Raw genomic sequence first — 26,512 nt, 5'->3', positions numbered from 1 at the left:
GGTGGGGTCTGCAGGTATGCCGGTTCAGCTGGGGTCGGGGACTACGCTACGCTGTTGGCAGCGGCCGCAATGTCAGCACAGCAAGGCTGGTCGGGACGCTGATTTCCGCTGATGGTGGGTCTGACCGCTGCGCAGGCTCCGGTGATGTTGGGAGCCACGTCAGGCCTGCGATGAAAAAACACCTCGAAAACCCCTGTGCTAGGTAGCCACGTGGCGTCTTCACATTGTTCTTTTCCTTCAAGAGAGCATTGACAGGCACCTTTGAAAGAGTATTAAGATATCATCTGACACAATAAAATGCATACCCACCCACCCCCACTCCCAAAAAATCCTGTGCAGAATGTATCAGATCGCCTCTGCATGACGCGTTCTGCACATTCAAAACCATATCAAGGAGTCTTGACACTTTAGCTGGTACCAATTTGACCTATCTGAACATATTAAGTTTATCGGGCCTTCGTCGTCTTTATGCTAATGCCTTGCTGAAACAAAAAACGGGAGGTATAGATGGATACGAAACCGGCATGGATATTTAAGAGTGAAACTAAATCCAAACGAAACGCTATAGAAGGCTGGCAAGAAAAGTTGCGCCCGGCTTGCTCAACCATACCGTGGGCATAGGCACAAGAAAACCACAAAAAACAGGTGAAAGACATACCTGTATTATGAGTTGTGAGGGTGTTCACAAGTTACTGCGGCACTGGTTAGATACCCAACCACCATTTCAATTTAATCCAAAGGTTAGCCAGGGTCAAACCAGGTCAGATTATTAAATGGTCGGATGATACGAATGCAAATTTCTAGAAGAGTCGATAAAACCATCAAAATACCTGTCAGGGATGGTTAGAAAGGGCCAATGAGTTCCCGGGAGATGTCTCACTAGGTAAATTGAGGTTGAGGTTGAGGTTGAGGTTACGACACATTTTGCTCTGCTTCAGCTTCTAAAATTTCCTTCGGCATGAAGATGGCAGCATAAATGTGATATGAGATGTCATTCATTGACATCTTCCGGTCAAGATAACCATGAAAATATTTTTGATCATCTATTCGGAGACTTTGCATAATCACTGAGTCAACCTCCCGAGGTTCATCTACTAAGGTTGATCTTACATCACTCGACCGACCTTCGCTGATCGTTTTTTTTTGTTTGCATGAAGATTTTCATATGCGGCCGGCGCACTAGTTCTCAACATGTCATCTATTTTGTTTGTTTTGCATCGACACTTCAAATATCAGTTGGGTCTGATCATTGCCAAGTGGAGACATGCATCTAAGGCATCATACCCGAAGAAGTTCCTTTCACGTGAGTAAATACCGTATGTGGATGTATAGCTGCATGAGACTCTGAGCAACTTGAGCTGGATCACCTCAGCCAAGTATGTCAAACGCGCAAACTGAAATGATGCCAAATATAGCATATCTATGAATGTATGTCTGTAATACTTTAAGAATGGATATATATGACGCATGAGCGCATTCAGCGGAAATTGTTTTCCCCATTAGTCTTTGGCATTGCTTTGCTTCATGTATTGACCCATTAATGACTAGCGTGGATTCAAACACCCCCCGAGGTCACAAGGCACTATCGATACCGGGTAACCTTCAGTGATATTTCCGCTGAGGTGCGGCATGAGTGTATGCTTAATGCAGATTCGAATTCAGGATATGTTTCTTACCATTCTGGAAGGCAAATTGGTGATTCTGGGCTGCCATTTTCTTTTTATGGCACTACACACCTTAGCGGATTGTGACCTTGGCTAAGATCAATGGTTTTCTAACGGTAAATTTGTGCTATTTGTTAGGAGTTATGTTGCTCAGATCATGCCATGTTCTGTTACGTATTTACTACGAATCGTTCCATATGTATGGCTTTATGTTCGATTCTAGTCACTGGGTTACAAATTACGCTATAAAAACGAAGATGTGGCAATGATGATGGTGCATCTCTCTTTTTTCTTTCTCTCTTTGTCTTTTTATCTCTTTTCATATTGATCAAGTTTAGATGTGAGTGAAGCACTGCTCCGAGAGATTATAGGTGCCAGCGGCAGGTGGTTCCAGGACGAGGTCGCACGCTGTGAAAACGCCCTACGCGACATGGACGGCCGGAAAGTGCGCCGCTCCAAAGCGTTGGCCACCGCCGACCTCGTGACCCGCTCACTCACAGCGGTCCGAGGGGTGAACAGCGACCGGACCGCCGCCGGGGCACGGGGGTCATTTAGGGCCCAGGATCGCCACCGGGGCACGAGGGTCATTTAGGGCCCAGGACCGCCACCGGGGCACGGGGGTCATTTAGGGCCCAGGACCGCCGCCGGGGCACGGGGGTCATTTAGGGCCCTGAAAACGCCGACGTGGCCACGGCACGTAAAAGGCCACGGATTCCGCGCCAGCCCAGCGACCTCACGACTGGTGAAATATGAGCTCGACTCGGTGCCCCCGAGATGATTCTGGTCGTGAAATCATTCACGATTTCTTGCACCCGCCGAGATAGTTGGCGGCGGCCCCACGTCCAGACCGAGGGGCAGAATAGCATGTGGGGGAAACATGGGCTTAGATAAGGAGTTTGCGGGCTCTGGGTGTCAGATGATGACGAACTTTGGGATCGAGTTACACTTTTCAACTAATTTGGGTGTGCACTCCCCCATGAGAGTGTACGATTGATGTAAGAGGTACGAGGTACATCGAAGTACGATGAGCGATGTGCGTTCACTCCCAGCATGTTCCCAGACAGCGAGGGGGTTGAAATCAGGTTGGAGATGTTAAGATAGAAAAGATGAGTTTTTATGACCTGGGGCCCGCCAAGCAGAAGAAGGATGGTCTTGGTATGACTCGTCTTCAGGCATTGACAGTGGGGTGGGATTGGAGAGCACGGATGGTCTCCTCCTGACGAGATTTTAGGGTGGACAAGTGGTCGGGGTGGTTGGAGTCGAGGAGTTGTGTATCGTCGGCGTGGGAAATCAGAACACCCGTGAGACGGATAGGATGGGAGGTCATCCGGGAAAATGCTGAAGAGGAATGGACCAGCCAAGGGCGCGTGCGGGACACTGTGGGATAAGGGAAGGGATAGTGAACCATCTCTCACCACCTGCCGCCGTGCATCAAAATAAGTTTTAAACCATTGAGGATCGGTGCTGCACCACTGCAGCTTGGTCACGAGGACGTCGCGGTCCACGCTGTCAAAAGCTCGACTTAGGCCTATGGAGGTGCCGACGACGACATGACCAGAGTCGATCCGACGCGTCATCCACCCCACCGCGTCGATCACGGCGTCCTCCGTTGAGTGGCACGGCCTTTACGCATGTTGTGATGGGGCTACATGGCCGTGGACATCAAGATGAGCCGACAGCTGCTGACAGACAACCTCCCTTTCCGCATATTTTCAACAACACATAAATTTAAGATAGGCATAGAATTTCTGGCAAGGTCACGTACGTCGTGCTTGTGGAGAGGAAGAACTGAAGTTAACGTCCATGCACATGAAAAAAACGCGATTGACAGTGGAAAAATTGACTAGACGAGGAAGGTGAGGTCGGGGCACGTGCACCTTTGCCTTGCAGTACCTGTAAGGCAAAGATCATACGGCTTCTTATCCAAAACATATGTCACAAACTTAACCGTGTTAGCAAATCTGGCTTACCCTTGATGACGAGTTTCCGAAGAAACCTTATTTTATTTTCTCAAAGAAATGACTCACCCTGAACGATGGGTATCAAATGTTGATGTCTGCAGCTTCGCATGCTCAGCAGAGTTTACTTATATTCCGCAAACATCATACGTCCGCATTGTTTAAAGTTAGCATCGAGTAACAGTCTATAAACGTTCTGCAAAGGGACGACCCGTGCCAATTCCCACAAGATATCAGGCTCCTGACGATTTTCTTAATTGCTCGGGGGAGCCGACTGGACTCTGGCCAACATCTCCCGTCCAAGTGACAAATGATACTGACCACCCCGTCAAGAGGCCCACACGTGCCGCTCATCAACCGATCTCTTGCCCCGGGCACGGTGGCCGAGCCCCTGCTCCTGTGTTCTCGGGAGGGCACATGAAAGAGCACGACGCACCGCTGCCCATCGGCGGCTCTTCTGGTGGTCTGCTGTCATCGCCCCGCCCCGCTCCGCCCAGCCCTTTGAAGCTGGGGTCGGTCGCCGCGGCTCGCGGCTCTCGTGTGGGAGGCGGAGGCGTCGCTGCTCCGGTCCGGGCCAGCGGGCCGCCCCGCTGCCGCCGCCGGCCGCCGGCTGGCCGACCGCCGACCGGAGGGCTAATTCGGGAGAGGAGCATCCCAGCCGGCGCGGAGAGCGGCGCCCAGTCCCCGCCGGCACACCGGCGCCGCTTTACGTAACGAGCGCAACGCCGTGCGCGGCTCAGGGGTGTCGGGTAGAGGTGACGCGATTAACACCCCCACACGAGGCAGAGGGGTGTCGGGAGAGGTCACGGGGTGGTACACTTCCACACGAGACACAGAGGTGTCAGGAAAGGTGGCGGAATGGTACACCTCCACACGGGGTAGGGGGTATCGGGAGAGGTCACGGGGTGGTACACTTCCACGCGAGGCAGAGGGGTGCGGGAGAGATCACGGGGCGATGCACCTCCACACGAGGCAGGAGGTACCGGGAGAGGTGACGAGATAGTACACCTTCACACGGCACACATGTGTCGCCTCTCTATCCGAGGGTGACGTGTGGAGGGGCTCCGGGATAAAACGCACACAGTATTCAAGGAGCGGGGGCGGAAACTCAGTGCGTCTGCACAGGGAGTATGACATTGTTAGGGGAGATGGAGCGCTGGCATACCTTCACATAAAACACGGAATCGTCGGAGAGTTCACTGGGTGGTACGCCTCTACGCAGAAGGTTACGGTTTTCAGGGAAATATGAAATGATGCCCACATAATATACGCAGACTACGGGATTGTCAGTGAGAAATGAGGGAGGGTACGCATCCACACACGGAAGACACCTTTGTCAGAGAGACCAGTAGACGGTAGGTAAGTACACTCCAAGCAAGGCACGACAGCGTCAAAAAGATGCTACGTGGTGGTGCTGAAGCTCCAAAGAAGTGGTAAACTTACGAAAGTCGTTTGGCTGACAGGTCAGGACAATGGTATTGATCCTGTTAACGGAATCCCAACCCTAATGTTGACATCGCACTGAACGCAAAACAGGCCGCAGGCAAAACGGAATTTATTGACGCCGATGCATTGATCCCTACCCAGAAGGTCCCTGGCACCAGTAATACGACAGACCACTGATACGTCTGCGTCACAGCATAACGATAGCGAAGATGCTGCCTTTTACTGTAATGGAATTGCCTGTCGCCGCAGCTGAAAGGGTCTGGTGATGCCTTTTAAAAGAACTGGCCGCGCTTCCAAAAGGCTCTTGAACAAAATGGAGTGTGATATAACGCATAGGAAGTCTTTGGATAACCCGACGTCTTTTGGACTTCACTGGCACTCAAAGACTGCAAGTCATCCAAGCGAAAAATGGTGTTGAGTCTTGGATGAGCCTGAGTCAAAACTTCGGTGATCACTCCGAGTGAGTCCACTACAGCAGTGGGGTTTACGCTGTGAACACCACTCATCATTCGTTTCGTCATTGCTGGGTATGCTAATAAACAACAGTCTATGGCTTGGACCCCTTTTATTTCAACATTTCCATTTAAACGACCATGGCACGTTCTGCCTGTTTGTTGTCCTCCCAAAATGTAATTTAGTCTCTTCATTAGTGAATATAAGCGTAATTTTTCCCGAACGACACAGCCATACCGCTCACAAAGACAGCCGCAGGGAGACAGAAGAACCATCAGCTCAGTGGTCACCGACAGAAACAGGAGTCCACCACATACGCGACAGCGAACAAAACACTTGTCTTGTCAGTTGTTTTTCACGCAGACATCGAAGACTAAGTCCGTGAAAATGGAGAAACGATGCAAAGTGACAGTATGGTACCATGTATGTTCGTACGCTTTCAGTATCGACAAAATTAGTCAGCATGCATCGCTCGATACATTATGTAAGATAGCGACTAGCATCATCAATGAAAAACGTAACACAAATTAGTTGCAGCCCATTTTGTCTTTTTACAAATACCACCTATAATATTATAATACAAGAGGCATGTTTTTGCATTTTTTGCGGCGGATATGGCGCTTAATATCTACTAAATCACAAAGCTAACGGCATTTCGGGCCTTAGGGCTCATATAGATTATTTCAAACGTATGGCAACAACATGACAAGACTTGAAGTAGCATCCAATTACTAACGCGTGATGGAGAAGATGGTAACAAGACCCGTAAATATGCGAACGTTTTGTTAAAAACCATACTCATGAGCAAAATTCAACAGATATGCTTTGAACGATAGGCCCGAATCTGGACATTTAGCTTCAGTAGTGCCATGGGCTTTTTCAAAGTATGTGGGTTACAACCAAGGATGACCGCGTTTGAAAAAACTCAGCCACAACTGAGACACTTTTAAACTAACTCCGTGTGTTGTCATTTTCTGTACACAGGTTTTTTTAGCCTGGCACAAGCCATCCAGCCCGTTTCTATAAAAGGCCAAATTTCTTGCAAAGAGCTCAAAATCTTTCGAAAAAGAAACCACACAAAGCGATTTTGGAACCAATCATAATACTTTGGAATCCTGACAAAGTTCACGTAATCCATGCTTGCAGGTTAATGCCACTTATTGTGAAAGCACCGAGAAGGACAAATGACAAGCATATTCATTGCTGCCAGCAACAAAACCGACACGCAGCCTTGTGCCAAAGCTTGTCTTTCTGAAAGCGTAAAAATGGAAATGCTAAAGAACGGATAATGACATGAGCGGCAGCTTTGCTTCACGCACAACCCTTTCATCAGCAACGCACGTTCCATGCACATACTCTGTACACTTTGGAATGCATCAAAGTCGGCTTCCAACTGCCAGCACTCCTGCCAGGTAAAATCGCTGCCGGCCATACCTCCCCAAGGCCCTGAAAGGCGTCAACAATATCGCCACCACCTATCCGGCTGTTTTGCAATACTGTTCCAGACCCATGAACAGGCGTGTAAATACCTGATATCTCAGTCTCACAAATACCGTGGACTTACCGGTGCACTGTGTACAAATCTGATCTAATGTGCAAACTGCTTCCAGCTTCAACGATTAGTTACGCTGACGTTATGTAATGCACAAAACGTCGCTAGCTGGAGCGTAGTTTCGCAAAATAAGTTAAGAGGGGAGAGGGGCTGAACAATGAAAATGACCCAATATATCCTCAAGTATGCCAGCTAATAGGGTTCGTCCCAGATTTTGCCTACTTTCTTCCAAAGTTGGGGAGGGAGACTAAAGCCCTCCTTCCAACTGAAAAAACGACTACACCCCTGGTCGCTCATCTTGGCCGAAATATCAGAGAGGTAAGCAAACACTTCCAACATGCTGAAATCAAATGATATTAGGCCATTAAGGCCGTCCATATAATACGCTATGCAAATTTTCATTTTTTGTCCTTCCCACCATGGTTACGCACTGGTTTCGTTGGGCGAAGCTCTTTCTTTCCTGCTTGCGCTGTATGCGTTACACCGCAAAAAGTTACACTCGTTTGACCCCTAACTGAGGAAGGGTTGCAAAAAAGATGGACACATTGTTTACCACGTGAGGAACCCAATACTACCAATTTTTATCTAAACATCATAAGAACACTTTAACGCGATTTGCAGCCACACCCGAAAGTAGGGAAGGTCTTCCCATCCTGCCCACCACCTGGTTACAATTCGTCACGCTTTACCCAAAACGCTCTCTCCTCCTCGTCCATGGGTAGCGTGATATATGGGCTTAGAGCTTGTAGAAAAACTGTTAAGCACTTCCAAATTTTGAATTTTCTTGAATATTCTTTAGTAATACAAAAATAACCCAACAGATGCATTCCGAAACCTCAAGGTTTTGCATGGTCTGAATATGAGTTACTTTCAAAAAGCTTACTTAAGTGTTTTTTGAGCAATGTTTAAGGGCGTTAGCCATTCCAACATCCCAATACTATCTATGAGATGGTGAGAGTTTAGGATCATGCCTTTTATATGCTCCTTTATTTTTTATTCAATACAACTTAAGCTAGGTGATTTCAACTTTGGTACGTCATTGCAATTCATCACGATCACTAAGTTAATTTGCCATCACCCCACTATTTACCTCACATACACAGACAGCAATGCAATAAACTTCATTCAAACACCAACGGCAGAATAAATGCTTGAAAGTGCAACTTCACCTCAACCCACCGTCCTAGATTCCTACTGGTGCCAATGAATAATTCGACCTATAAAATCTACACTTTCGTTGGCACTTCCTACACCGCTCGACCGGGCCCCAGCATCGCTGTGACCTTTGGTTCCGGAGAAAAGCGGAGCGTGCGGCACCTTGTCCAGCTCACAAACACCACAAAGTCCTGCAGCATGCTCACAGGACCCGCTGGACAGGGCCCAGCGAGCCGGCGGGCTGCGGGGGGCCAGCCCCGGCGCGTGCCTTGCACAGCAGGGCTCCGCCGTCCCGAGTGGGCGCCGGCCAACGCCGGTGATGATGGAGTGAGACGGCTACAGCTACGATCGATGCACAGTTGTCCAGGGCGGCGCCGCGTCTCCGCTGACAAGCGGCTCGTCAATGGCGTCTAAACGCTCGGGGCGGCGTCAGAGCCACCCCTGGGACATCTGCCGAGTGATCGGCTGGATGCCGGGCACGTTCGGGAAGCGGCCGCCAGGCGGCAGCATCAGCGGCTCGCGCGACGAAGAGGGGCGCTACGTTCGCGTCGGGCGAGGCGGCCGCGTAGCCGGCGGCCAGCAGCCGCGGTGAGGAGCCGGCCGAGGCGCGGGACTCGATCGACGTCTGCCGCGTCGAGTCATCGGCGTGGTCGTCGATGAAGACGAACGAGTTGCGCGAAGGGCTGGTGCGCTGCCCGTCGCCGGCGGCACCGTTTGTGTTCAGGTCCAGCGTCAGAGAGGGGACTGGCCGGGGCTTCTGCACTTCGCGGCGGCGCAGGCTGCCGCCACTGGCGTCGCTGTCGACGCTGGGCTGCCGGCGGCTGCCGCGCCGCTCGCCGCCCGAGCTGCAGCTCGAGTCCTCGCTCCGGCTGCGCGACAGCAGCTTAGCGACGCGCGCGTTCTTGGCGGCCTCGACCAGAGTCCCCCAGCGCTTCTTGCTCATCTCACGCTTGGCCAATCGCTGCTCGGCGACTCGGGCAAACCTGGAGAGCCGGAAGGTGGGGGACTTGGCGCCGGCCTCCTGCGCTGCCTCCAGGGCCGAGGCCGAGGTCAGCGACGAGGGGGCCAGCGCCGCGGTCAAGGTCGCCGAGAGCGTGGACTCGCGCCGGCTGGCGGCGGCAGCCGTCGCCGCCGATGGCGGGTGCATGGAGCCCAGGTTGAATCCCTTCATCAGACGCCGTTCCTTCAAACGGTTCTTTTTGCCACCCGACCCTGCGGGAGATCGAGGGAGGTTAATGCCGCCGAAATTGAAGGGGCTCAGTGGAACGCCGGGAGCGGGAAGATCCACATTTCGGCACTCCGGCACGAAAGTGGTTCGAGTGCGTGGGGTAGGTAGCGGCTCACGAGGTTCGAATCCTGGAATCCTGCAAAATCGTGAGAATTGCAACGAAAAGATTTGGTGTTTTAGGACTTGAGTCTCAATTCTGAAATAACTGTTCTCATTATTTTACTACCATTACGGACTGACCCGCTAAAATCCGTTGGACTCTAAATAGTCAGGCACGAGAAGAGCTAGCTTGATTGAACAGCCCACTGTTTTTCACAACTGCATGTGCGATCAACTAAATTGCCATGGTAAAATGCGCGACATGTCGTGGCAAAATCTGCAACATACTATGATGCTTTCTAACCAGGATACGGGCGTATCTGGGAATTAGTTGCTTGATCTGGGCAAACGCTATAATGGGCTAAACTGTTCATTACACAGCAAATACGTCAGAAAAACAACGCTGCACGTGATGAAAATGCTGACTTTCGCAAGCAAATCAGAGGCTTTCGGCAGCATAGTAAGGTCCCCCTGACCTCGTGTGAAGAGCCGAAGATTTAAGTGGAGAATCACTGAGCGGTTGAGAGAGCCTTGGTAAGTGATCGCATAGGGCTCCCCACAAAACCATAGGGTTCTCTAAGCAAACATGAAGTGCCCAAGACCCATTCGGTAAGGCTCTGTGGTATCATCAATGCCCGGGCAGGGTAACGGACAGGGCCATGAGAAGATTGTAGGGTCCTCTGTGAATGTGAGCAAATGCAAAGGGCCCTAGACTAATGCAGAGGGCCCTGAGGATCGAGCGTCTTCGTGTATTAACTTATATGGCTTCCAACAACGTCACATGGTCCTCCAGGGCCCTCCGAGAGCAATGTGAAATGCCTCTGCGCAGCCGAGAGTACCCTGGTAGATAGCATATCGGGTCCCGGTAAAAGCACATGGAGTCCTCCGGAGTAATGGAAAAGATGCATGGAGGCCCCTTGATCGCCAGAATCCCACGATAAGCTAGCAAAGTGTGCTTCGAGAACAACATAGGGCTTTCCAGGCAAATGCAAAGACATCATGGCAAACGTGGGGAGGCTCCTGAGCGTTTGAATTGCCTTAACAGGTGCGTTTATTTGGTGCAAGCAATAAGATAGCGAGCGTTGAAGGTTCCATATTCGCCACCCTCTCAATCACCTAAGAATTATATTTGTCTACTCATGTGCCTTTTTTCGCTTGTGTCTGTTCTTGGTCGCCTGGTAGTACAAATATGTCCAATTTTGTGTTATTATCAAAAAAGGAACTTGCGTCCGTTCGGCCGGTTATGGGTCGGTTCGGTCCGTTCATGACTCCCATCCCCCTCCCCCCAAGGGAGAGGAGTCACGGCACGCGGCACCTCTCTAGGTCCGCCACTGAGTCCTTACACACAGTGGACACAGAGGCAGATACAGCACCCATCAATGATACAGGGATACACGGTCACAGATACAGCACTGGCCGATGACTGCTCAGCGCAGATACATGTACTGCACCGACCAGTGGTAAGTACCCAAAAGTACCCAAAAACCCATGTACCGCCGGCCGTTCCCGATGATGTACCATGTACCATGTACCATGTACCATGTACCATACCATGTACCATGTACCGCCGGCCGTTCCCGTTGAGCAGACGCGACACGTACACAAATGCACACGAGAAGAACCATCCGCTGCTTTTTTCTGCTATCATTATTGCACTAACCGCAGCACAGCTTTGATTAACCGTGGCTAACCGTTGCTAGCAGGCAGCACTAACCCCGGTAGGCCTAACAACAAACTGACCGGTGCCGGGGTTGGCAGAGGATGTGTTCATGCCCGAGTTGCGCAGGATCTCGACCAGCTCGCAGCGGAAGGCCGAGATGTCCTGTTTGATCTCGTTCACGTCGTCCTCTGTCACGCCCTGGTTGTCGGCCTTGCGCTGCTCACGCGTCACGTAACGCCGCACCAGGTTCCGCATGATGGTCTGACGTCACACCGCCACGAGCGGCGTCACGACTTGGGTCGTGGCGCCCCGCGCAGCACAGGCGGCGTGACGTCACACACCGCCGCATGTGGGTGGGTGTGACGTCACCCAAGTAGTGCGGCTGTGCTTGGAGCCTCGCAACACATGCACATATTCCACAGCGTTTGGTTATTTCACAGCTGACGGTTTTTACCCATGGCAAGCGCATGATATAAGCTGCTACGCATTAGAACATACATGAGAGCAGCAGACAAAAAAGTACAACGTTACGCTACCGAGCGCATGACAGAACGAAAATGTATTGCAGTGAAAAATAGTTTGGGTTTGCGGTTCCTGTAGCAGGTTATGGCAACAAATCAACAGCGTGAAAGCAAACAAGTGCGTTATTGTGCAACCGAGTCGATTATCTGTTCCCAAAATTCCCTTGTATACTTAACCGTCGCACTGACTATAGGTATGCAGCAAGGACCCTATATCTGCTACTTTTCGTCGCAAATGCAGAACAGCTCACGGTAGCTCACTGACATTTTAGGACACGATATACAAGCCTGAAACACGCTCTACATATTCTAGGCGCATATCATGTTAAAACATCCGGAGGTGAGCCCAAGGGGGCCCCAGGGTCTGTTTCTCGGCTAGCGGACCGCGGGACCCTTGAGGGCGAGGACCCCAGAACTTTGGAATGTGTCGTCTCTTCAATGGGGGCCGTGAATGACTCAACAAATGACTATAACCATGCATACCTTCACTACTGTCCCCTTCCAATGACTGGTGGCTCCTGGATGGAAGTTGTCCCCCAGGCAAAACAATAGATAAGGCACTACCAGCCTCTCTGCTTTTAAGTAGGCAATGGGAGACCAAAATACAGTCCATTGCGGCAATAGTACTATGGCACACGTTCTCGTGTGGGTGTTTCATAATTTCTTTGACGTTTCTACCATACGTTATTACTTCCCGACACGTGAGCCACATCTTGACGTCCATATGCTAACTAAAAAATGTTACTGATGTAACATTCAAAATCCAATAAGTTTTTAAGGGTTTCAGATTCACTGTCATATCACGCGCTCGGGTGGAGGTCAAACTGACTCCCCGAACGTTTTTTTCGAAATGGTTTCCCAACGGATCGCTGACCTACGGCAGGTCAAAGTCAGGCCATCGATTCTGCAAAGTCAATTTCTAGAGAATCGTTTAATCTAATGCCACAACGGAGTGTTAGACTAGACCATATATCTCTGAGATACTTTCTGAAGTATTGCAATCAATGAATGAACAAATTTCATTGACCTAAGGTCCGTTTTGAAGGTCAGATAAAGGTCAAATCCAATCTGTTTTAATACTCAAAGGCTTGCTGTATGGGATAGTTTCTGGTGATCATTTTGAATTTGCTGATACCAGGAACCACATTACACATCTTTCATGAACTTCTCAAAGGTCAGAATAGGTCACTGACCGAGGCCAAAATTTCGTTTGTAGGAACATACTACCTAGCGTCATCATTGTCGCTTTTTCAAATGCAAAACTCAAAGAAGTCTTGTATGATTTTGGTCACCAGAACCTTCGAAAGGTTAAACAAGGTCACTGACTTTAAATAATCATGTGACCCTTTGCTCAGAACTGGTATCTAGGTTCTAGGAGCACCTCGGAAGCCTAACTGGAGATTGGCCTTGTTCGAACTTATTTGACACAAAGGTCACCGTCTAGGAATCTCAAACTTTGAACTGAGTGAGTTCCGGCAAAGGCCAACACACCCTATGAATATGGTGTTTTTAGCTCTCTTATTTCCTGAGACCTCAGGGGCGGGAATCAAATTGACCTCCCACCCGAGCGAAGTGTATTCAACCGGCCACTCGGGCGCATGATATCAAGTGAATGACTTAACTATGCACATATTCCAAGGCTCAACGGTCACGCACATTATTTCTGGTCGGTGTATTGTTTGAAGGTTCTGAATTCAGCACCAGAATTATTTTGTGAAGATGCAACATACAAATCAGAATTGCTGTTATGTATCTTCTTAATCACTGCTATGACCCTGCACAATCGCCCGAGTGGGCACAGATTTTCGGCAGTGCGACGATTAAGCAAAAAAATATCTCACAAATTGATTTATTTAAGCCATAGCCCTTGCCCTGATAGATGGAGGGGTTCGATGCGAGCCTCCATCAGTCATTGCTATCAAAATCTGCAAATCAGGGCGAGGGTTAAGGTGAAAGGGTGGGTGCTTTTGTTTGCGTTTTAAGTCATACATTAATAAGCAGCCAATACACGAATCACACGAATGCAATCATTCTGAAGTTTGATAACTGCAGGATCAATGTACACCGTACATACAAAGGCTCGGTGCACTGACAACACCTAACGGCGTCAACACAATCACCAAATGAGAAGCCAACTAAAACCCAGAGCTGCGATACAACAAGACGGAGCGTTGAAGGCAAATAAGAAGGTCTTGGACAATGAGACCCGAAAACCACAACAAACCCACTGATAAAACATGACAGTATAGGATTTGTCCCTTACCTCATCATGCTTTCGTCGCCAGACCAGTGAACAAACGTTCGGGATGAGGTCAGTTTCCAGACAATGAGCTACTTAACGAGCACGAAAACGCAAAATGCAGCCGGAATTCTACCCCTAAGACGCTAATCAGATAAGAAACACCACAAGCAGGCACCTGCGTCGCACATACGCATTTCAACAAAAGTACATCTGAGCACGGACAAGCCTCTGATGCAAACTAGGAAGGTTTAAAAAAGATAGCATATACAACTACTAGAGCATTGCAACACAACATACAATACTTTTTTGTCTGATCTAACTAATAATCTAACTAATCATCTCAACACTGACGGCGAGGGACAAAAGTGATTGTTGCGATAGGATCGTAAATCATGGCAGGTGTGAAAGGGAAGTGTTTGAGTGTAGGTGGCTTTACTTTCGTTCGGTCACACAAAATCGAAACATCGCGGATCCTGTTATTTCGTGCCTGCTTATCTTCGCGAAACCCATTCACTTTTAAAATGCAAAAGATAAGTGTGCTTAAATTTCGTTGCAAATTGGTAGGAAACCGATGTCGATGACACAACCTAATCAATATTAGGAGACATGGATACAAATTCCGAATTAATAACACACACGTCGTGGTAGTAAAATAATCGTACGTAAACTTTCAATGCGAACGTAGCCATTGCCAGTGCCAAAGAGTTTAGGGTACCGCCAAAACGATTATGTTATCTCTCACATACTATTACTGCTATCACAGGAGCTGGGCTGGAGCCGCACACCAAAGTTGATAAGCCGCGTCAGTCGCGCGGAAACCCAGCTTGTAATTGTAACGGTGACTTGCTTCAAGCCGAAAGTCATTCCAGCGCAAGGCACGAGAAAGAACAGCTGGAAGCAAGCGGAAGCTTACGGCTAAACGTTTTGCTTTTAAAGTGACATTCGGCCAAGACCTGGTAGATGTTTGTGCGGTGGAATCACTTTGCATTTCGACGGTCCACTTAGCGCAAGCGCACGGGTCATGCATGAGGGCGAAGCGTGGAAAGAAGTGCCAAGTGGCAATAGTGATGCACAGACGACCATTGCAGGTCGGGCGATCAGCCGAGGAGATGGTGGAGACAGCAGAGACCGTTCTCAGTCTTTTGCATCCAAAGGTTCGACAACATGCGCTTAAATTATAGTCTGGAAAATATATGGGCATTGACAGTGATCCATTCCGCATGTCACCTTCTGGGAACCTACCAAATAACATTAACTTGTAACCTGTGCAGCTGTAAGTCCCTGAACAAATGAAACCATTTTTAGCTCATCAGAGCTTTGGTGGATTATAAATGATTCCCGAAAGAGCCGACCACCTTGCTTTCAAAGCTGCCCTGTCCATGGCTAGCTGTCAGCTGATGCCGCATAAAAAAGCTCAAGCAGATAAAGCGCACCTTCTTAGACTCAGATTTGTCTTTTCACTGAGCTGATTAGTGGATCAGATTTGTTCAACCGACTTTCATCTGTATACGCTCAGGAGACAGAGAAATGTCTAGTGTCATAAAGCCAAAAAGGACATGATTATTTTCTTAAGACATCCCTAATTTGCCTTTCCGACGGCATCCCACTCGAACCAGAATCTTGTCTGAATTTGCTTATATCCCATAACCAAAGCTATAAACGTCCATTTTAATCCATTTTTAGTTCGCGTTTGGGACGAGTGGGAAGCGCGCTCCAACAAAACACCTTGAGCGTAAGCGCGCTGAAAGGAAAACACAGCGCACGATGTGGGTGCGGATCTCCACACCTGGGGCACTGCCAGCTGTTATCGGCAGCCCAGGGAGACGTGGGTGGGTGCAAAAGTGCCAGCGCCGACCATGGTGGTGAGTGGCAGCAGGGAGGCGACGCAACCTTTGACTCACCTGATACCGGTGGTTTCTCTCGCTCGCCTGTCGCACCTTGCGCTGCAACAATGGCGCGGGGCAGACAATTACCGGCCGCGAACGGCGGTGTGGACACCCCCGGGGTCACCAAGGGTCAGCTGAGGTCAGGACATGGCTGGGCGGTGGCGCTAGCACACTCTAACCAGGCGCTACATCCCCCATAGCCGGCCCCTGCTGCGTGCTTCAGCCACGGCAGACAATGGCGCTGATTAACATGGTCGGAGGTTGGAAAGGAATGTAATCAAAGCTCACTGCGCTGAAATAGAATTTCGAGCAAAGGCGGCAAGGTGCCAGCGGCGGCATTTGATTTGCGTTCCAGGAGCTGGAAGGCATCGACTGCGACTTAGTTAGCCGACAATGAGCCATTCCCGAAACTGGAGCGGCATGAACATCGGCCCTATGGACCATGACGTTTCAACTACAGTGGATGTAAATTAACGCCCTGCACGACAGATAATTTAGATAGATGCTGGAGCTGAGATTAGGTTAGCCCTTGACGTCAGCTGTTCTGGCTAGCTAGTTTCCGATCGACACCAAGGCTCCGGCTGATCGCACCCAGGATGACGATGGACGCTGTGAGTGCATCTCGAGGCACATTCGCTTTCGGCAGATGAAGTTGTCAACGCCGAATAAAGTCAAGATAGCCCATTAGGCCTCTTATTGTTACGCTTGTATGGCCGTTTACATTTACCTGATTGAAATCTGGGGGATGAACTTTGAGCGCGGAAAGCTTACGCGGCAAAAAATGCAGAGCGCTATGAATTCGATGAGCTTCTTCCAATAAAAGGAGCCTTCTGTCACTTAAGCACTCATGACAAACGCACAGACTCAGCCCAGATACTATCGACATTGAAAGCAAGTGCTGCTATCTCCAGTGCCCCTTCTCGTAGTTGAATACCTCATAATTTGAAAAGAGATTCATACGTAGTTAAACGTGTACTAATTTTGACATCGTGCAGTCTCGTACTAGCGGTTCTCTGTCAGCTCGCGCTTCATACACAGCCTAAGGCGTGCCGTGTTTGTCTTTTGTGGTCCGGTGTGGCGCCGTTGGAGGTGATGGTGGTAATGGCTGGGCGACGGATCCTCCTACTGCAAGACACTACCGTCACGATGCGCGTGCGCCATGACATAACGTGGACATGCCGCTCCGCCGCCGAAGGCAGGCTCACCGCGAAGACCCGCTCCTCCAGTAAGGAGTTCTGAACAGCGAGAGCCGTTCGGTCAGTTAGCGACGCAGGGGTCACTTTGGGGTTATGGACGACCTGTGAACTATATGACGGTTGCCTGGAGGATCGGAGATAGAATTTATCGTAAAACAGACGTCAGTGTACCACTAACAATGACCGACGTTTGGGTTTCGGCAGGCACTAAACTTCCATCCAGATCTGCGACAGCAACTGACTGGGAGTCGTTGAGTGGTAAGCACCCAGTCCCCGGATAAACTATTTGTGTCCAGGATTGTTTGGAGCGAGTTGTGGGTAGACTCATGTTGAATGTGAATTATTTCACCTGACAGGATTGGCCGCACTGAACCGAGCAGTGCGCATAAACTTGAACAGTAGCCTGAAGCATATAAAAAGAGACGAGAAGTTGTCTGATAAACAGCGGGATCAAATAAACGGTGAAGCCTAGATCACTTACAGTAGCTGAAAAAATAGCATATTTTCTTTCTACAGGGCTTCAATCAAAAATGGAATCAGACATACATACAACTCAGAAAGTAGCGCAAAACCAGATATGAGTTTTCTCCTTGAACTGCTTTGAGGAGCACCACAAACGATTTCAAAGCGTAGAAAAGTGGTGTCGCTGCCGTAAAACGCCCTGCTCCGAGACGGGCCGACAGTCAAGGGTTCCTGGATTGAGGGGGTACGGGGGACGGGAGACGACGCCGCAGCTTACCCTGACGGTCCGCATATGTTCCTTGCGCGCGGCATGTGAGTGGCCGCAGAGCTTGCGGATCAGCCAGCGGAACATGTAGTAGATAGACTTGGGCGTGATGATGACGTTGAAGGGTGGCGGCACTGTCCCGCCCTCTTCAAAGTAGCTCATCCAGAGCTTGCTACGGGCAAACTTCCACTCGGTGTCGGCACGTTCCTGAAGGCGGTCACCACTGTCAGTGTGGTCAAGCCTGGTCACGTGGCGGGTCAAGCTGGTAAAGTATCTCAGCACCAATGATAACCAGTGCACCACCAACTTTGGCCCAGAGGTAATGGCATCCTTCGGAATCAGGCAAAGAACTATGACCAGAATGATCAACTGGATATAATGGCCTTTGTGAGTTGGTTGTCATTTCATTCATCAGGGATGACCTCCGTGAAGCGGTGGTGGTTTCATTCGTCAGGGATGACCTCCGTGAGGCGGTGGTGGTTTTCGGCTGCTAGGGATTGCCTTTGATCGGATGTTTTGCGGTCAAACGCATGGTAGACAATCATGCCACCGTCGCATTGGACAAATACCTTTTTTTGTTGTGTCTCAGATATGATGCAATATCAAAGCCTACAACTGCTCTGTTCTATAATATCAAAACAGCACTCATCATTTCATAAACGCAAGCACTAAGGACGTTTCCGTTAACAACTCTCAGGTGATCTACTTGGACTTACAAAAAGTCATGATATGACCACTAATCACTATATTCCTGAGCATTTTGTCTACATGCGAGGCGCACTTGATTGGCACCATTGCTAGATGGTCTAGCACTTTTCCACTATTAGTATCGGACAAACAAACACAATGCAACGTATGCAATTAATCTTTTTAAGGAACAAAATGTTGTTGCGCGATACTCATTGTCATGGATAAGGTGTGAAAAAATAAACGATGACTTTTACAATTTTTTTCGGAACGCTTAACACCACTAAGACTTCGCCACGCGAAGTGCAAAACTAGCCCGGCGCCATCGATCTCAATATTTCAGTCCATAGAGACAACGTGTGGGCACCGCCCATCTTGACTTGTTAATCGTAGGCCAAGTTATATGAGTTTAATCAAGTCACCGACCTAAAAGGTTTTACTTATTTCCGAGCCTAGTCCTTGCTTTTCTTGGAAAGCAATTCGCTTATGAGCCCCAGTGTGTAGCACTGGCTCTATGGGAAAACTAGTAAATGGGGGAATCGGTTTCCAAGCTTCGCTTTGTCCGCACCGGCTATAGATGCATTGGGTTTTCAGCTGGCTGGTGACCCACAGCGTGAGCCATAAGCTCATAGCAGGCTAATTTGTTTTTCACGTCTGCCTGGGAACCCGCGGACGCACTTTCGTGAAATTGTAGAATCAAAGCCTGATCAAAGTAAAGCAAAGAGACTTGTCCTTTGCGTCTGTAAAAATTGATCATTGTAATAAACTCAACTCTCTCATCCTGACCAAACCTATTTTCATTCCAAGACTAAATCAATTTCGATTTCTGACCTGGCACAAATTTAGAGGTGCACATAAACCGAAGCAAAATTCTGGGGACCAATTCCATCATGTGCAGCGTGCACGGACGTTCGAGGAAATACGTCCAAGTGAGGATATCGAAATTTCCTAAGCTGAAGTGGATGTGGGTAACGAAATGAAACAAAGATAAGCAAAACCTAGCAAGCGGTCAAGCCTATCACGAATCCTAAGTTTCTGAGATCCAGAGTTCGGGTTGTCCCGAGTCGCTCGTTCCACTACGAGTCAGCCCTAAACTATACCAATTTTAACGGATGTGCAGTTTAGGCACAGTTTCAAAGCTAGTATCTCTTAAACTCACATGCGGCGTTACTAATCACCCAAAGATCAACCACTAAGTTGCATCGTAATCTCACGATCGAGGGATATCTTCTGCCGTTTAAATCACGTAAATTGACTGATCTGTTAGTCGTGGAAATATCTAAGATGGCAAACACTCAGTAAAATGAGCATGACCCAGCTATTGCTGATTAGTACCGCATCAACGTCGGATTAGGTTGTCACATGATAAGCAAAAAACCCTTGTGTTTTTTAATAGCATACTGAATTTCACATCTTCATTTTACTTATGTATCTATCCATGTTTTGCTTTGTTCAAACTGCTACGGAAAAATTTGGACCTTTTACTTTTTAACGTAATGCAACATCTGAATCCCATTGAATAGGAGCGATTTGCTTTGAAATTGACATATCGGTGGAATACCTAAGACAGCAGCAACGTTTACGCGTTTCAATACAAGCACGAGAGCTTTGAGAATTAGGAGCCCAAACTTTGAACTCCCGTTACCCCAAGTAAGCAGTGCGTGAACTGATCACATGGCGGGCTAAATGCTTAGTCACTTTAAGGGAATGTTCCCCATTTGACAGCATTAAAGCAGACAACAGGTATGAAGTAGTTATAAGCTCACTTACAACTATTGGTGTACTTTGGTGAACAAGACTTCTTTAGGCAGCACAGCTTCTCTGTTTAGTAAAGATTCTCCTCAATGCATCGTTGTTTGACTGCGTTATGAAACAGTTGTGACAGCAATCATTTATAGCTCTTCGGTCTCCGAGAGGTAGCCCGCAGTGATGTTGGATGTGTCCTGAACCAAATTTTGTTACATGCTTGTGTTTTGGCCCTTTCTTGTGGTGTTGTTGCATATTTATCGGTGAGTTGAAGGTGCTTACTTGTACTCACGGACTTGGTTAAAACGCTGTTCTTAAGTTATTCGACTGGAAATCTTATCTCCATACTAACTACGAAGAATGTATAGCTTATTGTATAATGTAGCACAAAACGTAAATCAGTAAAAAGCTTGCATAGCTTGCACAACAAAATTCGAAAACCACTTGACGATCGCTTTAACTGGAACTCGTACTCACGAACATCAAATATAAACAACTCGACAATCACACATTGCTTGGCCTTGATTGCCCCATGGTGAGTGGAATGGTGGGATTTGAATGACGTTATTATGACATTTTGCATGCCTGAGTGACTTGAAATGGTCTACACGAAATGTTATGCATACCTCCACGGTTGTGTAGCTCAGAAACTAGAAGAATTTAGGTCTTAAGAAGGGCAGGACTGTGAACTGTCCGAATGATCTTCAAGATGGCTATATCGGTTCAAAACCCCATACAAATACTGAACATTCCCTTGAACCACCTCAAGCTCACACAATGTGCGGCATATGACAGTATCTTTCGACTACGCATGCGAAAAAAGTTTCCAAATGATGATAACATCCCGTGAAACCTGACCAGGCCACGACAAGCTGAAATGAACCACGATATCCCATTTACACCGCCGACCGGTAGAGGAACATCCGCAAAACGGGCTACGAACAAACATATGGGTGACATAGATCACAAACAGCCTAAGATCAAGTGCTGGCGGGCACACGAATCACCACGATCAAGTGTGGATGTGCCAGCCTGTAGAGTACAGCACAGTGCAACACGATAAAGGTCACGGATCCAGTACGAGGGGTTACTCCTGCTCCGAAATCCAGTTCAGGAAGATAACCAACTTGGGTGGAACCAACGACACATTTGCTGCACTCCTTCCCCAGTTTCTGGATTCGCGCCTGGCTCGCGGAAGCGTAACCACCACATATCTACGAACGAGCACACGTGCCCATAAAAGGTCACAGCTAGTCGACCCAACATTAGTGGCAGCGGCCTGGGACGATCTAACGGCACACAGACTGGCGTTGACAGCAGACACCCCCCGGGACGTGGCGCTACCGCCGTAGTTGCAAACGCGGCCATTTCCAAGCAGGGATGCGGTGCAGGCGGCGGACGGCCGGAGCGACGGACAGGCGGCGGCCGCGGCGTTCGGGTGCCGGCGAGGCGCGATGACGTCACACCGCCGGAGCGGCAGCCGGGCGCACTGCTACAGGCAGCCAGCTAGTCCGCCGAGGACGCTGCTCGCCGCGACAGGGACGGGCCGTGACTCGCGCGTGGGGGCGGCGACGAGGGCCACGCGCCCGCCGGCCGCCGCCCTACGGTCGTCACCGGCGGCCCGGCGCAAATGGCCGTGGCTCGTGGCTGGGTGAGGCGGGACGCACCGGACCGATCCCCCCCCCCCCCCCCCGATCGGCGGTCCTGGCTCCGCCCCTGCCGCGGCGAGCAGTGCGAACACCTGCAGGTCTACCAGGCCGGAGCTGAGGGAGGTCCGACACGCCTACCTCGATGCCACTATTTGAGCCCTTTGTCGCCCTGTGACTGAGCGTGCTGGATGACACCTAAAAACGCAGACATCAATTACAGGAGGCGGCCGCAGAGCGCCGGCGGCGCAGGAGCGGTGGCGGAACTCATTTTCAGTGGGAGGGGCGGAGAGGCGGGGGAGGGGGCGTTGTCCCGACCACCAGCACGACCCGATACAGACAACAGCACGCCCCGTCCGCGATATTACCGCTCGTCGACAAGGAAACTACCACGATTAACGGTCGGTTGGGAGGACGCGATTCTAAATTGTCACGACATTCAAAACGAAAATCAATGGTGTTCCTCTCTCGTGGAAAGCTTAAGACGCAGACCACTGTGCCGTCAGCCAGTAGCCATGCTCTTGCGCGCCCGCCCGTTTGGGCTCTGTTCACAGCGTCACAAATCCGTCTCAAAACCTAGATCAACAGAACACCGGTCATCACTGACCAGAGGGATCAGGCATCAATTATCAAAACCACAGTCCCAGATTAAATTCCTCTGCTAACCCTCACAGATCCCTCCTTGCGCAGTGAACGCTTTCAAATGGCAGGATACGTTTTAAGGTAAATGCTGTAAAAATGTGTCGCGGTATGAACGGAGTGTAGCTTAATAAACTCTTGCTGACTTCTAATCATCGAAAATTCTCATTAACGTTGCGCATGTCATAGTAAAAAAGACCAAAAATACTTTGCGCTAATCACACAGCATTTTTATATGAGGCACCAGCAATGTGGCATCACAAGGCATTGTTGGTTTCTGGCGACAACACACATACAAGTAAAAACTGGATGCGCATTAACATAACACCTTGGAGCAGCCTGCGTCACAAAACGCCAATAAGTGTGTGCGTAAGCATTTGAGAACACGCCCACTATTTCCTCTCTGATGATAATTTCATCCCAAGAATGCATTGATACAGCACAATCCTTTCGCCTTCCCTGACAAGCACCATATCAATGACGCGCACAATTCAAGTTGTTCACCGCGATTACAAATAGCATAATCCAAGTATAAATAATGCATGTCCAAATGTGCCATAATCAACCGGACACCTGAAGAACAATTAGCGTTGTCTGCCATACAGGGAACACTTTCGGTTACTGAACCAAACACGGTACAGATGCATGCATGTGCTGCAGGCAACGGAGGGAGAGGGTCCCCATCAAGGACTGCAGCTGTCATCTGACACGCAAATACATCATTGTATCTCCTTCCTCACAGAACCAGCCAGACAACGGCAAACTCGCGGTTAAATAAGTGATGAATACCTAAATCTACTTATTGAATGAGCAGATGGGCCAAACTTGACACTGCCTATATTTGAAACCAATGTAAGGATGCAGCCTCAAAGCAAAAAGCGCACACACAATTGGAGGAGCATAGTCGCTTGACTTTGGCCACACTGAGACTGGACGCGCATCACATGGAGAGCTTGATAGCTCCATGACAGCCAGATGAAGCCTTGCACATGCGTTGAGGAGGCGGCGAGGGCACCTTGCATTGCAAGCATTTCAGCTCTCGTAAGGATGCACCTCGTAAACAAGGTATTGATGGCTTTTTCAGGTCGTGGGTCAAGCAAAATCATAGAGCACGAAGTGAAGACCAACTGGCATGGCGTTGGTACAACTGAAAAAATGTGGAAGTGTGCGACCGGAGCCCTCTTCCACGTCCAAACTAAGCTTTACAGTTGTTGTCTCGGTCAAACAAACGCATAAAATCGTGTGGATGTGCCCATACTTTGCAATGACATTTCTTAAACGAAAAATGCTCCCACGTTGTCTCCATGCCTTCTACAAAGCGTCGTGAGGGCGGTGTTCATACTCACATTTATTGATGTGCATCTAAGTAAGGATGCAATCACAAAACATTCTAAATGATAGGTCAATGTGAAATGTGCAGGAGATTGTGAGCAGTGGCAAGGCATGCCGTGAACGATGCTACACCATCTGCTATACGCACGCACAAAGGCAGACTCGCAGCAAATTGTTGTTCTGCGTGTCCTACACGGCATCAAACAGCGCAGCCATCATGCCAATTGCCTGAATCGTCGGTTGTACTGCATGATCACCTCCTTTCCGCAAGCAACGGAACGCGACGAATCGACGCCATTGACCAGGCACTGCGCTTGAAATAATTCACAAAGAGCGCGACTCAACGACAGGTCGTCCCTGAGAAGTATGCGAAGCTTATTTTGCGTAGTTACGCCTCGAGACTAATGGTGATATCTGAGTAAAAACCAAAAGTAGACCACTCGGAAGAAACACGTGAGGCGACCGATGGTGGTGCATACAGAAGAAGCCACAAGGCACAATGCTCACCATCACTCCAACTCAGGCCCATGTCAAGATGCTAGTTATGTTTCAGACGAGCGCTGGCATAGTGTACTTACTAGCTTTCCTTTGTACTGTGCAAAACAGTGCGAATATCAATGGAAATGAGAGACACGCATGGCAGAGGATGGCGTAACACACAGAAGCGGGAAGAAACAAGCCCATCGATCGAAGATCAAGGAGGAGCTCTCACCAAGCCCCAGATTCTGCCCTTCCCCCGACCTGCTCCTCTCTCCAGCGACTGACGTACAGACTACAGTCCCCCAAGCGTGAGGCGTGGTGACGGCGGGACCAGGCTGGAGCACCTTCACACAATGTCTAAGTACAGCGGGACTCCCCTACGCTTCTGGTGGCCGTGCCGTCTCCCAGCGACCGCGGCACACGAACGCCGCACCGCACTCTGCCACGCCGCGTGGTTTTGAATCGGACGGGGAGGCGGCGCGCTCAGCGCGCCGCCCGGGGGCAAAATTAACACTCGGGGAGGGAGGAGGGGGGGGGGGGGGGGTAACCGGGATCGGTACCGGTACTGCCTCGAGGCGGTGCTTGGCCCGATTGAAAGGCGACATTGTGATGATCGAACGGCGTCCGGCTGCTCCGTCGTGCCCGGGCGCGTTCGGCTGGCAATCAGCGACTGCCGGTGGCAGGGCCTATTGAGCTGCTGGGCTGTTCGGGGAATATTCTCGTCACGACCGCTCGGCCGCCGGCAGGCACGGCCCCGCTCTCAGGCGTTGTTGTTGGTGTCGAGTCGCGCTCACCGCGCGCGGATTTGGCGCCAGCGCGCGTCAGGCGCGCTGTTTACCGGTGCACGATACGATAGATTAGCCCGCCAGAGGCTTCAATGGTTGGGAAACCCACCCGACACGGCAGGGCAAGTGCATCGAGCGGCATGCTGCTGGACCCCGTCCCGCCGGGTTGGGCTCCGCCCGTTCTGTACAGAACGCAGGTCGCCAGAGGTGGGGAGACAGAAGTGCACATCAGCCACACCGAAGGTCGGGTGCCAGGTGAAGGCGGTCGCCCGCCCCCGATCCGCCCGCCGTGGTCTACACCGTGCCGCGAGCGCTGCCGAACACTCACCGAGATGAGTTGATAGGAATGATTCATCATGGCGATGAACAGGTTGAGCAGGATAGTGATGTTGATGACGGAGTAGTAGCAGCCGAACATGAGCATGCCCCAGAACCGGGTGAACGTCTTCAGGCCGGCCAGCTCGAAGTTGTCCAGGTCGATGAGGCCGAACACGGCCCAGAAGAGCGTCTGCATTGTCTCAAACAGACTGCAGCGAGAGGCGAGGCACGTGACCCGTGAGCGACCCGCGCCCCGCTCCGCCCCTGAGTCGGCGCCACCTGCCCTACAGCGGCCGGGTCAGCCCTCTCGGTGCGGCGCCGGCGCCGGCGTCGGTGCCGGCGCCGGGCCGCCGTACGGTCCAGGGCATCGCCGACCTCCACCGCGATCGGACCCAACTTAACGCGTCGGGCTGCAGGGGGCGGGGTTCAAGTAACATTTAAGTCATGCTCCCCATGGGAGAAATAGGGTGACACATTGATTCACGAGCAGCTTAAGGAAATGCACCGCTCTCAGCCCTCCAAGTGAATCTAGATCCCTCGTCGGACCTGTTGTCCGATGTTCCCGGCACTCACTTGGAAAACCTTCGCCACACAAAACAGGCGTCTGGATCCTTCTCCCGATCCACGCATTGGGGGCCATGGCAGCGCAGCACGTAACACTTTTGTTTCTCTAGGTCCGCGTAGTACCACAGCAGCTGGTTCAGGCCTGAGAAAGGACCACAATAGCCATTCAACCCCGCAATGGAGGCCTACACAGACTTCACTCAGCCTCGAGATGGACGATAAACCAAGTTTGTCTTGCGAGGACTCCCACGCGTTTCTGATCACACTGCACGAATATCTAGGAAACGTTACTTGAACACCACAAAGAAACAGTATGCATTAAATCAAGATACAACTCCACAGAAAAGCCAACGAGCTGAAAGCTCTCAAACTCTCATTTCCCATGACACCCAAAGTACACTTCTGTCCTTCGAGCCCAGCAGCAAAAACGAGCCACAGCAGCCTGTAAAATCGCATCACGCGGCCGCACCGCGCTTTAACCGCATGCTTAGTGTCCGGCCCATACGGACCCCGACATAGCCGGGCGCG

The 26,512-nt window shown here is 50.1% G+C and overlaps 1 pseudogene; it reads right to left on the bottom strand.

Annotated features, from left to right (window-relative positions):
- Positions 1–8,430: 8,430 nt before the first annotated feature.
- The window catches only part of LOC119107999 (transient receptor potential-gamma protein-like), a 34,831-nt pseudogene continuing 16,749 nt past the window's right edge, over positions 8,431–26,512 (bottom strand).

This window comes from Pollicipes pollicipes, unplaced genomic scaffold (genome assembly GCF_011947565.3).
Source record: "Pollicipes pollicipes isolate AB1234 unplaced genomic scaffold, Ppol_2.1 Scaffold_6686;HRSCAF=7923_pilon_pilon_pilon, whole genome shotgun sequence".
In the NCBI taxonomy this organism is placed as follows: Eukaryota; Metazoa; Arthropoda; class Thecostraca; order Pollicipedomorpha; family Pollicipedidae; genus Pollicipes; species Pollicipes pollicipes.
Note: the sequence above shows the minus strand (reverse complement) of the source record. Positions and strands in the feature narration are given on the sequence as shown.